The following is a 12,807-nucleotide window of genomic DNA, read 5'->3' as shown; positions in this document are numbered from 1 at the left end:
ATTTTAAGGACTGCAGAGTTAGCTTCAAGGGAAATACTTTTCAAATGGACTACTACTATGATTTTTCTATAGATATGTCCAGACTCTGTATTACGGTGGTTGCATAGATACATTATTCATGTACTTGATTCATTAAAAAATTATTTACAAGGATGCTGTATTATTGTAATGTGGAGTTTTTGCATGGAGGCTGGGGTGCATTATGACTTTAATTCAAAGGAGGAAGAGAAAGGATTACAGGATTCATAAAAAGCATGTAGACGAGATTCAGACTGGCACACAGTGTGTGATAAAAATCAAATATGGAACATAATGGGACATATGGAAACATATCTTTTGTGCAGGGAAGGATGAATCACAAGTTCACAGCTGGAATTTATGTGGATCCTTATTTAGTGGAGCATCTGTAGCCACTGTTTAGCTACATTCCCACATCAACAACAAAACGGTGCCACAGAAGAGAACACATGCATCAAGCTCCAGCTGGTATCTGCGCCCACCACTCCTTTCTTTTCCCTGAAGCCACATTTAGTCAGTTTTCTTTTTACAGTTTGTGGGTGCATAAACATGCATATGCAAGTCAATGGATAGAATCAAAATGCCACACCTGACCACTGCTGAATTCTGGAAGGGATGGGGATGTGGTGTAGAAGGGATAGGTTCAGAAAAAAACCCAGTCATTTAAAATCAGTCTCATGTCTATAGCTTTACTTTATGCATTTTACATATTTATGTACTTCATGTACGTTACATGTTAGAAAAGTTCTATTTCAGTTTGGTATCACTGAAAAAGGGTTTTAAAAATGCAAATTGAAAAATCATAGAAAACGTGATTTATATAGATCTATTTGGAGAAAACCAAATTTCAACTTCATAATTATAAAACTGCGTATATATTGAATTGCTTTAACAGTTTCAGACCTGACTTTTAGCTTCCCAACATTAGCGAAAAGCAAAATAAGAATGTGGACAAAGACATCATCTCATGTCTAAGCAACTTTCATGCAAAAGATACATAAATACCAACTAAAGATGTTTAAAGTGGGATTAGTTTTGTTTTGGGGATTTGTGATGTTGTTTTACTTTTAAAGATCATTGCTGACGATGCTATGAGTTAAATAATTTCCTTCCACTGCCTTCTGAAAGATTTCCATAATGAAGATATAGATTAATGAAACATACATTTTTATGCAAGAATAAAATTGTATTTTAAAGTAAAAATATGCCCAGCACTGAGTTATCAGACGATTATTTTTTTTAAGCAGCTAGCATATACCACACAGTCTTTCTTAAATGTGTAATTAAAATTTTGAAGAACCTAGATTTTAACGGTCATACTTCTACAAATACTGCATAATTTGAAACTAGTATACAATGCTCTAAAATTTGGGGAAGGAATTAGAGCATTACTTCTACAATTATTTCTTCACTTAAGATGTATTTTAGACGAGCTCCATCACGGAACAAGCAAAACACAAATTACCTCTTCCTGAGGAAAGACTGTAGGAAAAGCCCCCAGACCAGCTCTGTGATTATAGACTATATTTGTATTGATTCCAGTGAGACCAGGACTACACACTTAAAATAAAAATTTTCTAGTGTTGTAAAGTGTTCTTTTTCCACAGAAACCTTTTCAGCAGAAGAGTCTGAGATACCTTGGTTTTGACCTGTGATCGTGTACTGACAGGCTGACTACCTCCAACAAGCTTTCACAATGAAAAAAAAATAGATATTCTTCTAAATAAATTGTCAGGTAAGTCTGATGATGTAGGAAAATTCACTAACTGTTTTTACTGTTGTCTGAACATTTTTCCATGTTTTTGGTTGTGTTCTGAAACCCAGCTTTTACTTCTCTCCTTAGACAATCAGATTGAGAAGCCACTAATGAAACTACCCTCATTAACAAGAAAATACAACCGTATGTATGTATGTACTTCAATTTTTCCTCAATTTTTAAGGAAAAGAAAACAAAAAATGCCATTTACAGTAAGTGCTATGCCAAAACTGCAGGGGTAGCATTTTCCTTGGAATGAACATTCACTTATCATGAGGGAGATTCTACATTTATCAAGTTCTCGTAATAACTTATCTTTGAATTGCTAAATACTAATTTAATATTACAGCTTATGCAATCAAATTTTTTTATTTTTTTAATATTTAAGGGAAGACAGTGTCTTCAGAATGCTCTATCAAAAGGTAAAAAAATACACACACTTTCAAGTGAATTAAAATGTTTCAGTTGTCTTTCTCATTTATCCCTGCAGAGAGAAATCAACATCTCAGTAGATTCCAGAGCAGTATTTCAGGAGGTCTTGCAAAATAGTGTAATAATATTCTATTTAGATTACTTCGTCTTTTGTGTTTAAAATGATTTTGTATTCTAGGAAAGAGAGAAGCAAAGTGGGAAGAAACTGGAAATTACACATGGCACAAGACAAACAGTCAGCCATATATATTTCTTAATGTAAAACAGTGTTTACTATTCAGCTATCACTATTCTAGTAGAAATCCAGCATTTTTTTAAAAGTAGAACAATGATAAGAAAATGTAATAAGTAAAATCTATGATAATGAGATCCCATGTCAGACAGACAGATGCCATACCTTATTTCTATACATGAACAAAAACATATATGGTGAGCTCAGGTTGTTTTTTTTCTAGCAGAAATGAAGTGATTGATAGCCTCCAGGATAAAATTTATTTTCCTTTAACAATCTGATCATTCTTTCTCATTCCCTCTCTCTCTTCCCCCCCGCCCTGAACTGAACTTTAGCATTGCATTAACAATGGACTGGTGGATAGGAGGATCTATTAAAATGAGTAACTCACTGCGTAAGGTACTTTTCTTGCAGTATGCTCCATCTGCATGAAGCCAATGTTTTGGTGTGCTGTCTGCTGCTGTAACCAGTTCTCTCCCAGATATCAATGAAGCTGTGCATACATTTTATTTTTTTATGCAAATTATGGCTTTGGAGAGGTCATGCCTCAACACCACTGAATTAATAAGCAGCCAATCTATGATATAAAGAACATATTTATAATCATCAATCACCTCTCAGATTATTACATTGTTTGCAGAACATTACAAAAACTGTTAAGTATCAGGCATTTCTTCATGGCATTCTGCATAAAGATGCAGCAAAGCATATGAATAAATCTATTTTGGGGGAAGCTTGTATAGAGAGCACTTTTCCTGCTATCTTTAAGGACACCAGCAGTTAAAGAGTGAGCTGTTTCATAAAACTGTTTGTACACCGATGTTTGAGTTATACTTGAGAGACATGGTAATTTAGAAAACAGTTTTTTGTTTAAGGTTTTGAATACTAAAAAACCCCACCCCAAACCCTGATAAAACTCCATAAATAAATTATATTATATTTAATCTTGAACCAAAAATAGAATCCTTACTATTTGTAGCACAAATCATAAAGTTCTTATACAGCTGTTACGTTTTTCCTGGTTTAGAAACAGTAAGCCAGAAGTTGTTTTTGCTTTTCATACCTGCTTTCCACAACCCCTTCTTCTGTGCATTCTAATTTAAAAGAAAAACTAATATTAGATAAAGCAACACATAATTTGACAGCCTACCAGTTAAATTCTGACAGGGTCAATAAAATGAGAGCTTGCAGGAGTCCCAGATGAGGAACACTTTCATGAATGCCTCCATTGTGTAAACTCTCCGTATATCCTGCCTGCAAATGACAGTCATATGCCACCAGCTGCAGGAGGCATTCCAGCAATGTCAACTGCTGTGGGGCATTAAGGCAGGGTAGATGACTTGGTACTTCTTTATATTTTTCCCTGGCTAGAGCGAGGGCTGTCATGCTTAACTCATTTAAGTGTTATTTTTCTAAAGACTATGGTGTTTATTTAGAAATGTAAGAAAATATATAATTAAAACCTTCCTAATGGAGCTCCTCATTTTAATAGTAGATTTATTATATAAAGCCAGCTGGAAGTAATTATTTTTTTCTTTGCATACTCTTCATTAGTTTGTACCTCCCTCCTCCCCAAGACATCTATTTCAGATGTTCTTATCAAATTTATGTATTTTAAAAAGTAAACTGTTCAGGGAAAAAAACAACCACTAAAAGTTACAGTAGGAAATGTGAAAACCCCAATGTCCACTACTGAGAAATACAGCTGCGGCCACTCCTGAGGAGACTCTTTTCCTATAATGAACTCCATTTTACAGATTGCCATAAAATTTAAGTTTTAGAGAATTCCGGCTAGAAAAAAAAACCAAAAACTTGGCACATTTTTAATGAAGAACTAAGTCTGGACACAGTGATACAGGTCTGTGGTATTAATTGGTTTTAAATAACTCACTGATGTTCAAGCTGATTAATTTTTGTCTACTAAGTCTGTGTAGAAAAAAAGTGTTCAAGCATTCTGTGAGTTTAATTTTCCCATTTTTCTTGATATTTATTTTGTCAAATAAACACAAAGCTCATATTTGAGATATAGGAATACAAATATACTGAGGGCTCCTTTTTAAATATTAGCAATGCCTTGGTTAAGAAATTGTACAAAGCAGAGATCAAACTGAGATGCTTTTCAGCACCTTCCATGTGATAAGCCAGGGCATCACACATTTTTATCATGCTCTTGCATACAGACACACTGAAATACAAAACACTGAACTCAGCACCTACATTCAGCCATCCTTGGAAGGGATGTTTCTCCTTTCTGCCCCTCATCTATTCCTGTAGTCCCTTATAATCAAGATTGTTTTAATTATTCAATTACTACCAAGAAGAGTTTTTCTTTTAATACATGTTCAGATATATATATACACACAGAGAAAAAAAAAAAAAACAAACTGTAGGGAAAGAAAAATGAGGAAAGGCATAAATAAATAAAGGATATCAATAATGATCTATCATAAAATGACATTTTGCCGTTGTACTTCCGCAGGAGCTGTAACATCTCACAAGACATCCCTCTGAAAGCAGCAATAAAACTGCAGTACAGTACACAAGGTCTTGTATTCTGTGCAGGCAAAGGGCAATGAATATGCTAAAAAGAATCAATCTGCATAAAAAGATCTGACAATAACATCTTCAGGTTGGTTTGGGTTTTTATATTTTTTTTTTTATTAATGAGAAAACAAAAAAGATAGAACACTTTGGGAAGTCAAGTTTTTATGTGAACTAGAATAATTCCTTTCAAAATGCTACTTTATTGGTTAAATTATCTTTTTCCTACTGTGCTGCTACTTTTCCTATGGAAAAATTGGCAGTTCTAGTTAGCAAGGAGTCTGGTAAACACTTCTCTTCCAATTTAGTTTCATGTTGAATTGCACTGCCCAAATTTCATTTTGAGATTTCTGGTTCAAAAATTTCAAACCTTCAGAGGCAAACTGGAAGCAACCAGAATTTTGCACTGGCTTCCAGGGTAACCCACAAAAAACTGAGCTTTCAGTAACTTACTTACACATAAAATCATACACAGGCTCATAATGTCTAAAAGCTCAGACTTGACCAGAGACTTTAAAAGAGAATCTGGTTTAATTTCTGGATTGTGACAAAACAGGAAGCCAGGTTTACATTTCTTTAAGAAAGTGCAATGCCTAACCTTTTTTTTTTTTTTTTTTTTTAAATGATGTTCATCTCCTTAGCGTCTAGATAATAGAAAAGACTGAAATACACAAGAGCAACTTCTTTACCACTGTAGAATCTTGTCTTGCAAAATACTGCACATTTAGCTTCATAAAAGTTACACACATACAGAAGGCTTACAGAATTGAGCTCCCAGTTACAGCTCACGCTGAAGGCTAATACACTGCTATCTGTAATTCTGTGCCTAAACTATATGCTGTCCTTGATGCATGACAGGGCCTCCAATGACATGAATGGAAAACACATGCTCAGATCATGGTGAGGATATGATCCTTTATATTCTATTTTCTTCTCACTGGTACACACCAAATGTTGAATTGTTCCTATGAAAAGAACTACACTGTATGATATTTTCATTCAAACTGCTCAAAGGCAGAAGTATTGCATTTTAAAGTTATCGATCTTTAAGAAATACACTATGGGACACACGGAAAAAATACACAGGCAGAGAATTGGGTCATCTATCTCGTTCCCTGGAATTCTGGTTAAATAGTTTAAAAAGAACCACCACAAATAGACAAATTGTGTTCCTCAGGTTTGTCTCACTGTTCCCCAAGTTGTTAAAAATTACTGAGAAAAAGAATTAAAGCTTTTTCCAACGTTAGTCACAGTAGGTATCACAAAAAACCAGAGACATTTACCACGCCACTCAATTTCTTCTAGAAGGGGCATATTCCAAAATGCGCAGGTAGGCAGACTGCAGCACCGATCTCTACTGATGTGTTTGTGTTGTGGTCCATTTCCAAATAAACATCATCTCAAGTATCACAGTAAGTTTACCTGCCAGTGACAGTACATTTCAGCTTTAATGACAGCCCCAGTGTAAATTTTCTCACTTTCCATAAAGCTTCTTAAAGTATCACTTATTATTCACTTTATAAGAAAAGCTTGCTGACTTCTGTGTTGTGCATGGGAGGGAATGGCAGGATCGTAATCGTGTCATTTCCTCTTCTGAACTCCCATGCTCTGTAAGTGGCAGATGACACTCTCTTCTTTCCTTTGCACAAGTCCACAGCTACGCATCATCAGTAGAGGATGGGGATGCAATGGCTTCCCGAGAGAGTCAGAATAGCATCGATGGTACGTTGTTGGCCAGTTCACACTGATCAAAGCAATTCTGAGATGCTCACCCTCCCGCCCCGCAAAAGACATGGCCTCTCTATGGCAAAATGCTGTGTGACACAGTCGTACAAGTGGTACTATTTTCTTTGTCAGTCAAGGAAAATCATTTAAAAAACAGTTGTCAAGTACTGCAGTAAGGGAAAGAAGGCATCAGGGCATTACTACAATGAGTGGGGTAAGCAGTAACAAAGCAACAGATGCCTGTCCATAGGCTGATGTACAGTCTCTTATTTTGGACATTTGTGACACAGAATGATGTTAAGCTACAGCATGCATTTTGCCTCATTGAAAAACTGTACATAAATACACAGACTTTCATTTAATAAAACTGCTGTTTAAGTTTACCCCTTTCTCTAAGAAGGCTGGGCAAAAAAATAAAATCCCTTTAATTACAGTTTATCTAGATGCTGAAATTTTGTCATTATGCTCTCTTAATTATAGTAAAAAGCTGCATTAGTGATTCTCTTTCTGAACTAAAAGATTAAGAGACAGCAACAATGCAATTCTCCCTTTCTCCCTCTTCTCTGTTTCAGCCTTCTCTTTCCTGAGCCAGTATGATTCATCACCTCCTGGGTATACTAGGAGCCCCAAGTTTGGAAATTCTTCTAAACTGCGAAGAACCATTAGTTTACAAGGCAAATCCTTTTACAAAAGCACATGCACTATTGTTTGAGAAAAATAACTGAGCAAAGACAGCTATACACAGCATATGTGTTGAGCATTTCTAGAAAAAAAAAAAATAAATAAAAGCTCTTTAAAGCTTTTGTTTCTGATCGTACTTTATGACGGCAGTTCAGTGAACAGAGTGTTCCTTTGCAATCAGCACAGTGTCACAACGACCTGGCAAATGCGAATGCTTTCACTATCACTACAGTCCCTGCAATCTTGCCTCAGCTGTGACCCATTCACTTTTGCCCCAACTTCACTAAGATGCCTTACTCAGCATCTAATTAGTTAGGGAAGATTTGCCTTGGCTCTTAACACTGACATGAGAGCAGGCGACTCTGCTGCTGTTATATACCAAATCTGTTCTGTCACTACATTAATCAAATCCCCATAAAACTATATGTGAATAAGTAACTACTAAAATACAAAGTAGAAAAATAGAAAATAGAAAAAAAACTATACATTTTTAAATGTTAAACAATAGTGCTTATTGCACAATATATTTGAGCACGTGCTTTAATATACGTTTCAGTGCTTCATGCATATTTTACAGTTTTGTGCATAAATATCTCAAAGTTAAGCAAAGATCTGACAGTGTTGTTAGCACATCATCAACTAAAATATACAATGGCACAAATATGTTCAAACTGTGTGTGTATATATGTGCGAGATTAATATGTATAGCGAGGAATGGGAAACATTTTGCTATGTTTTAGCTCTCCTGCAAATACTAAACACAGTAAGAGAAGCTATTGAGAGGGGTTTTTTTTATTTTTAATCATGTATCATGCACATAGCCGTGTATCTGTCACTGCATGTACTTGTATGTCTAGTGCTATATGCCATACAAAACATCCTGTGCTTTTGTCACATAGAATATTTTCTAATGCCTCTATTCTGAGGCGCATCAGAAGCAGCACAAAATTCTCGATGCAAATATTTTTAATTTGCTAAAGGGACATGAACCATTACAGGTCTAAACTATGCTTTACCAAACTACCCAACAAAATCAAAGCAAGTGTCTGAAATGAGACAATGTAACCTGATAAAGCTTCTGAATTCATACTAGCACATGAACTTATTCATGAACAACAACAAAAAAAACACCTGGGGTCAGCTCATCTTTAAAATGGTGTGATAAAAATATATATATAAAATAAAATTATTACGTTTGCTGACACTTACTGACAAAGGTGATTGTTAGCTACCGTAAACTACAAAATGCATTTTACCATTGTTAATCTTCCTCCCAAAATGTTCATAATAAATCAAGGTATGGAATTATATAGCCTGTTGTTGAATTAAGTTTGAACTCTTTTTGCATGTACACCTATATTAAAAGAATAGTTATATGCTACAGTAAAACAGTTAAATACTTAATAAATGTTAAAATTGCATACAACCTCTATGACCAGCAACCCAGGAGCATTTAAAAAGCTTTCACCTTCAATCCAATAGACATTACACTACGCTCCTATTTTTAAGTACTGGTTCAATAAACAGTTTATGTGCCTATGTCTACATCAATGTTAGGAACTATCAGATTGAAGAATACAAGTACAGCTCAAAACAGGCAGTGCACATTGTATACAGTTTAATATTTCTAGCAATATTAATGCATACCCCACATATTTTAAGTATTATTTAGTTTTCCTTGGAATAAGCATGCATTTATGCAAGGAAAAAAAGTTGAATTTACTGTACCATATCTCTCGTGAACAGACGCGTCTATATTAATATACATCATTGATTTAATTTTTAGTTTTCTTGGCTTCCCGCTCACCTATCTAGAAGTGATTTCTCTGGTGATAACTAACACATCATGCTAATGAGAGAATCTAATGTACAATAGAGAAATGTCACTACTAATAATATTTGCATGAAGTTAAATAAAGCAACTGTAAGAGAATGTCAGACAGTTGTTCTTTAATAAGATACAGTTACACAATGAAATTATGTTGTTAATTTTGTTACATCATTGAGTGAATCCTAAATTACTATATAATGACGCACAGATCCATTTATAATTCTGATATACTGCTTTTTCACTCTCACATTGAAAAAAACCGTCTGGAAAAGCTATTACCTTTTTATCTGAAACGGATTAAACATGCTTCTTTCTTAACAAAAAGGTACATGGCTCTGGCATTTTGTGTCACTGTGGGTTACAGCCATTTCTCTTACGGTCTCATTTCTGAAATGACTTAAAAGTATTTTAGAACATTACAGCCCTTAAGGTAACTGGATGAAGAAAAATGACATTTCTTATTCTGACAAATGCACAAAACATTTATGAAAGCAGACAATCACAAAAGCCTGCTTTTTTTAATCAATCAAATCCAGACCTTCTTTTCTGTTGTTAACAACTCCTTGCCAGAACTAGAATGGGCAGTGGGTGCCCTGGACTTAACCAGATGAGCATGGAAGAGAAGCCAAGGGTTTCTGCTCATTCTCGACCTGTCACTGATCAAAGTGACCCAAAGAAGCACTCCTTTTTAAAAGTTAAGATTTATGCCCTCTGAGGTTATCAGACATTCTTCTGTATACAGAATGGGATGACCCCTTTCAAGTGAATCACACACTTTTACATGGACAAAAGGTGCATAGGCAAAACAATGCAGTCAAGTGGCCATGTCATAAACTTCTCACAGGTAATTTAGGAGACTATTCCTCTTCTCCTCTCACCCCACCAAAATCTAAATTTGCTCTGGAATGTGGAGATGCCATTTTTTTGCGCTCCCATTCTCTAAGAAAATAATCCAAAAATAAATGCCATCATACTTGCTATTAATAGACCAAATCTCTACAATCAATCCTAATTTTTCTAAGACACATACAGTTCTTTGTCATAATGAAGTAGGTTTTCCTTTTATTCCGAGAAAAGTTATTCATTCCTACAGTATGCAAATAGCAGTGCAGTATGAGCTGAGAGGTAAGAGGAGGGAGGGATTGCAAGGTTTTGTTTTGTTCTAAATCATTCTTCTTGCCATGCTTCAGTCTTTGTACTAAAAACCTGCTTGAGATTAAGTTACAACTCCAAGGAAAAGTGATGGGGCTTGGGATTTGTTTGCTTCTAAAAAACATGTGGAAAGCCAGCATTATACTTAGAAATTTAAAAAAGAAATGTCTCTAGAATTACTATGTATAGCTGGAAAAGTTTCATTAAACAGTTCTTTCAAACCATGCCAAACTTTGCTTGCAAGTTATGTACATTTCATAACTTCATGTTATTTGTACTCCTGAAAACAATTTTTCTTAAAGCACAGGAAAAATTTTAAAAATACTTACATTTTCAGAAGATGGATTGAAAATACTTAACTAACAAATGGATGAAAATAGGTAACAGAAAACAATATTCAAAATTTTAGTGATTTAGAAAGAAACATTGGCACTTAGACACAAATTTGCAGCTGCACTTGCACACAGTCTGTGCTTATAGTCTGTGCAAGCTAGCAAGTTGTAACAGCCTTAACAAATCAGAAATATAAGACAAAATATTATCCTTGAAGAGGAGAGAAATGTGCTTAGCAAAATAACTTACCCTCCTCTTAAAAGCATGATGAAAGCGTATTTGGACTGAGTATGTTTAGCACATGATAAACAAACAAACAAAATATGACAAGGAGATTAACACAGTATGTGAATGTGTTAAGTACAGACTTTTAAGAAATAAATCTGTTCAAAATTACCACCTTTGCAGTGCTACTGTGTGTGTATTCCAATGGTAGGATACACAGTGATGCAGCATCTACTACACATTTAGTCATTTAGTACATTACTTCTCTCCTTCTATACAGAATACAACATGACCATGCATGTTCAATAATGTACAAAATCCAGTTAATACTCAAGAATTAGCACATTTAAAATATTATTTAAAAAAAAGAAAACAAAACCCCAACAGCCTCGCTTACGTGAATAAATGTTTGGCTTAGTCTAATGAGCTAGTGGTCTCAAATTATTTGACCCCCTTACACATTGTGATGCTCTTTTATTTAGTTTTGTTTCCTTTCTCTGTCAGTGTTTAACATTTTCTAGTATTCCAGAGACCACAGAGGCTGAATCTGTTGAAAAAGGTCTAATACTGAACAGGCAATCTAATACTATCTATGAGGTTCAATCGTCATTTATCAATTGATCGTTATCTGGATCTAGTTATGTTAACTCTTTTGTGGCTGAAATGGAAAGAACATTTTCTCCACCCCAAAAATTTAATCTCACTTCTTACTAAAAGAATACAGCAGGTAATTTGAATAACTGCTTTCTATGCTATTGCTCAATACCAATATAACCAAATAGTTATGTATCACTGACATGCATACAGCTGATAAGGCTTGTAAGCAGTGCAGTGGCAGTTCACACTTCCTAGTGCCAAGCAATGTTTTTGAAATGTGCATCTCTACCAGGAAATGAACTTTTTTACTTTCAAGAATGGGAAACTGAACAGAGTTGCTTATTTGCCTTATGTTGATTATATTCTATACCAGTGTACTGTATCAGCAGTAATCAGGGTCCCTCTACAGGATATATCACAATATTCCTTATTCAAATGCCTTCATTCTGTCCTGAGCTATACTGTTTAAACTGTTGTCCATAGACAACCGCTATTGGTTATTAACTATCTGCTTTGGAGTTTTTCTTGGCTTTAAAGTTTTGTGTGTTGTTTTTTTTTAATTAAATTACCATTTTATGGCCAGTATTCAAGCATGCTTTGTTACTGTAAACTATAAAAAAAACCTAATTACTTTCCCTCTCTTTTCTTACAGGACAACGCCTCTCAGGTAAATGAGTTCATTCATCTTATGTCCAACATTAAAGAAAAAATCTAAGATTAATACACAAATCATTTACTAACTCCTCTTTTGGCTAACACAGTATTTCAATTATTATCAGTCAGTGTCAGACCATAAATGGAAACTAGTTTTCAGAAAGGCAAAACGTCCCCTGGTAGGGAGTCACCCTGTTAAAAACCTCCAGGTTGAACTTCCCTCCCCTGCTTGAGCCCCGTCCAAGCTGAAAGTTTCTCCCTCTCTTTTTTCCTTTTTTTTTTTTTTCCCCCTCCCTCCCTCCCCCCCCCCCTTTTTTTTTTTCTTTCCCCCCTTTTCCTTCATCCAGAAGAGCCAAGCAATTGTGCAAGATTAGCTATAACACACAGGGCGCGTATCACCAAGCGCATGGTACAGAGACACTGGCTCCTGTGATTAATTATCAGTTATTACTGGCCTCGCAGTAACATTTTCGCTTTCCCGTCAGAACCGGCATACCAAGCTGCCTTAAACGCGGCCCCCGGTGAAGGAGCAGCTCTGGGGAGGACGCCAAGGCACAGCTCCGCAGAGAGGGGGGGGGAGAGAGGGAGCGAGCGGGGAGGGGGAGCGGGAGAGGGACCCGAGGACTGAAA

General features: G+C 35.5%; 1 protein-coding gene across 1 annotated transcript in view; it reads right to left on the bottom strand.

The window, feature by feature from the left end:
- Positions 1-12,807, bottom strand: part of BNC2 (basonuclin 2) — a 329,075-nt gene that overhangs the window by 223,464 nt on the left and 92,804 nt on the right. The gene's annotated exons all lie outside the window — the stretch shown is intronic.

The sequence above is a fragment of the Accipiter gentilis genome, chromosome Z (assembly GCF_929443795.1).
Source record: "Accipiter gentilis chromosome Z, bAccGen1.1, whole genome shotgun sequence".
Lineage (NCBI taxonomy): Eukaryota > Metazoa > Chordata > Aves > Accipitriformes > Accipitridae > Astur > Astur gentilis.
The sequence above is the reverse complement of the archived record's forward strand: the minus strand, read 5'-3'. Positions and strand labels throughout refer to the sequence as shown.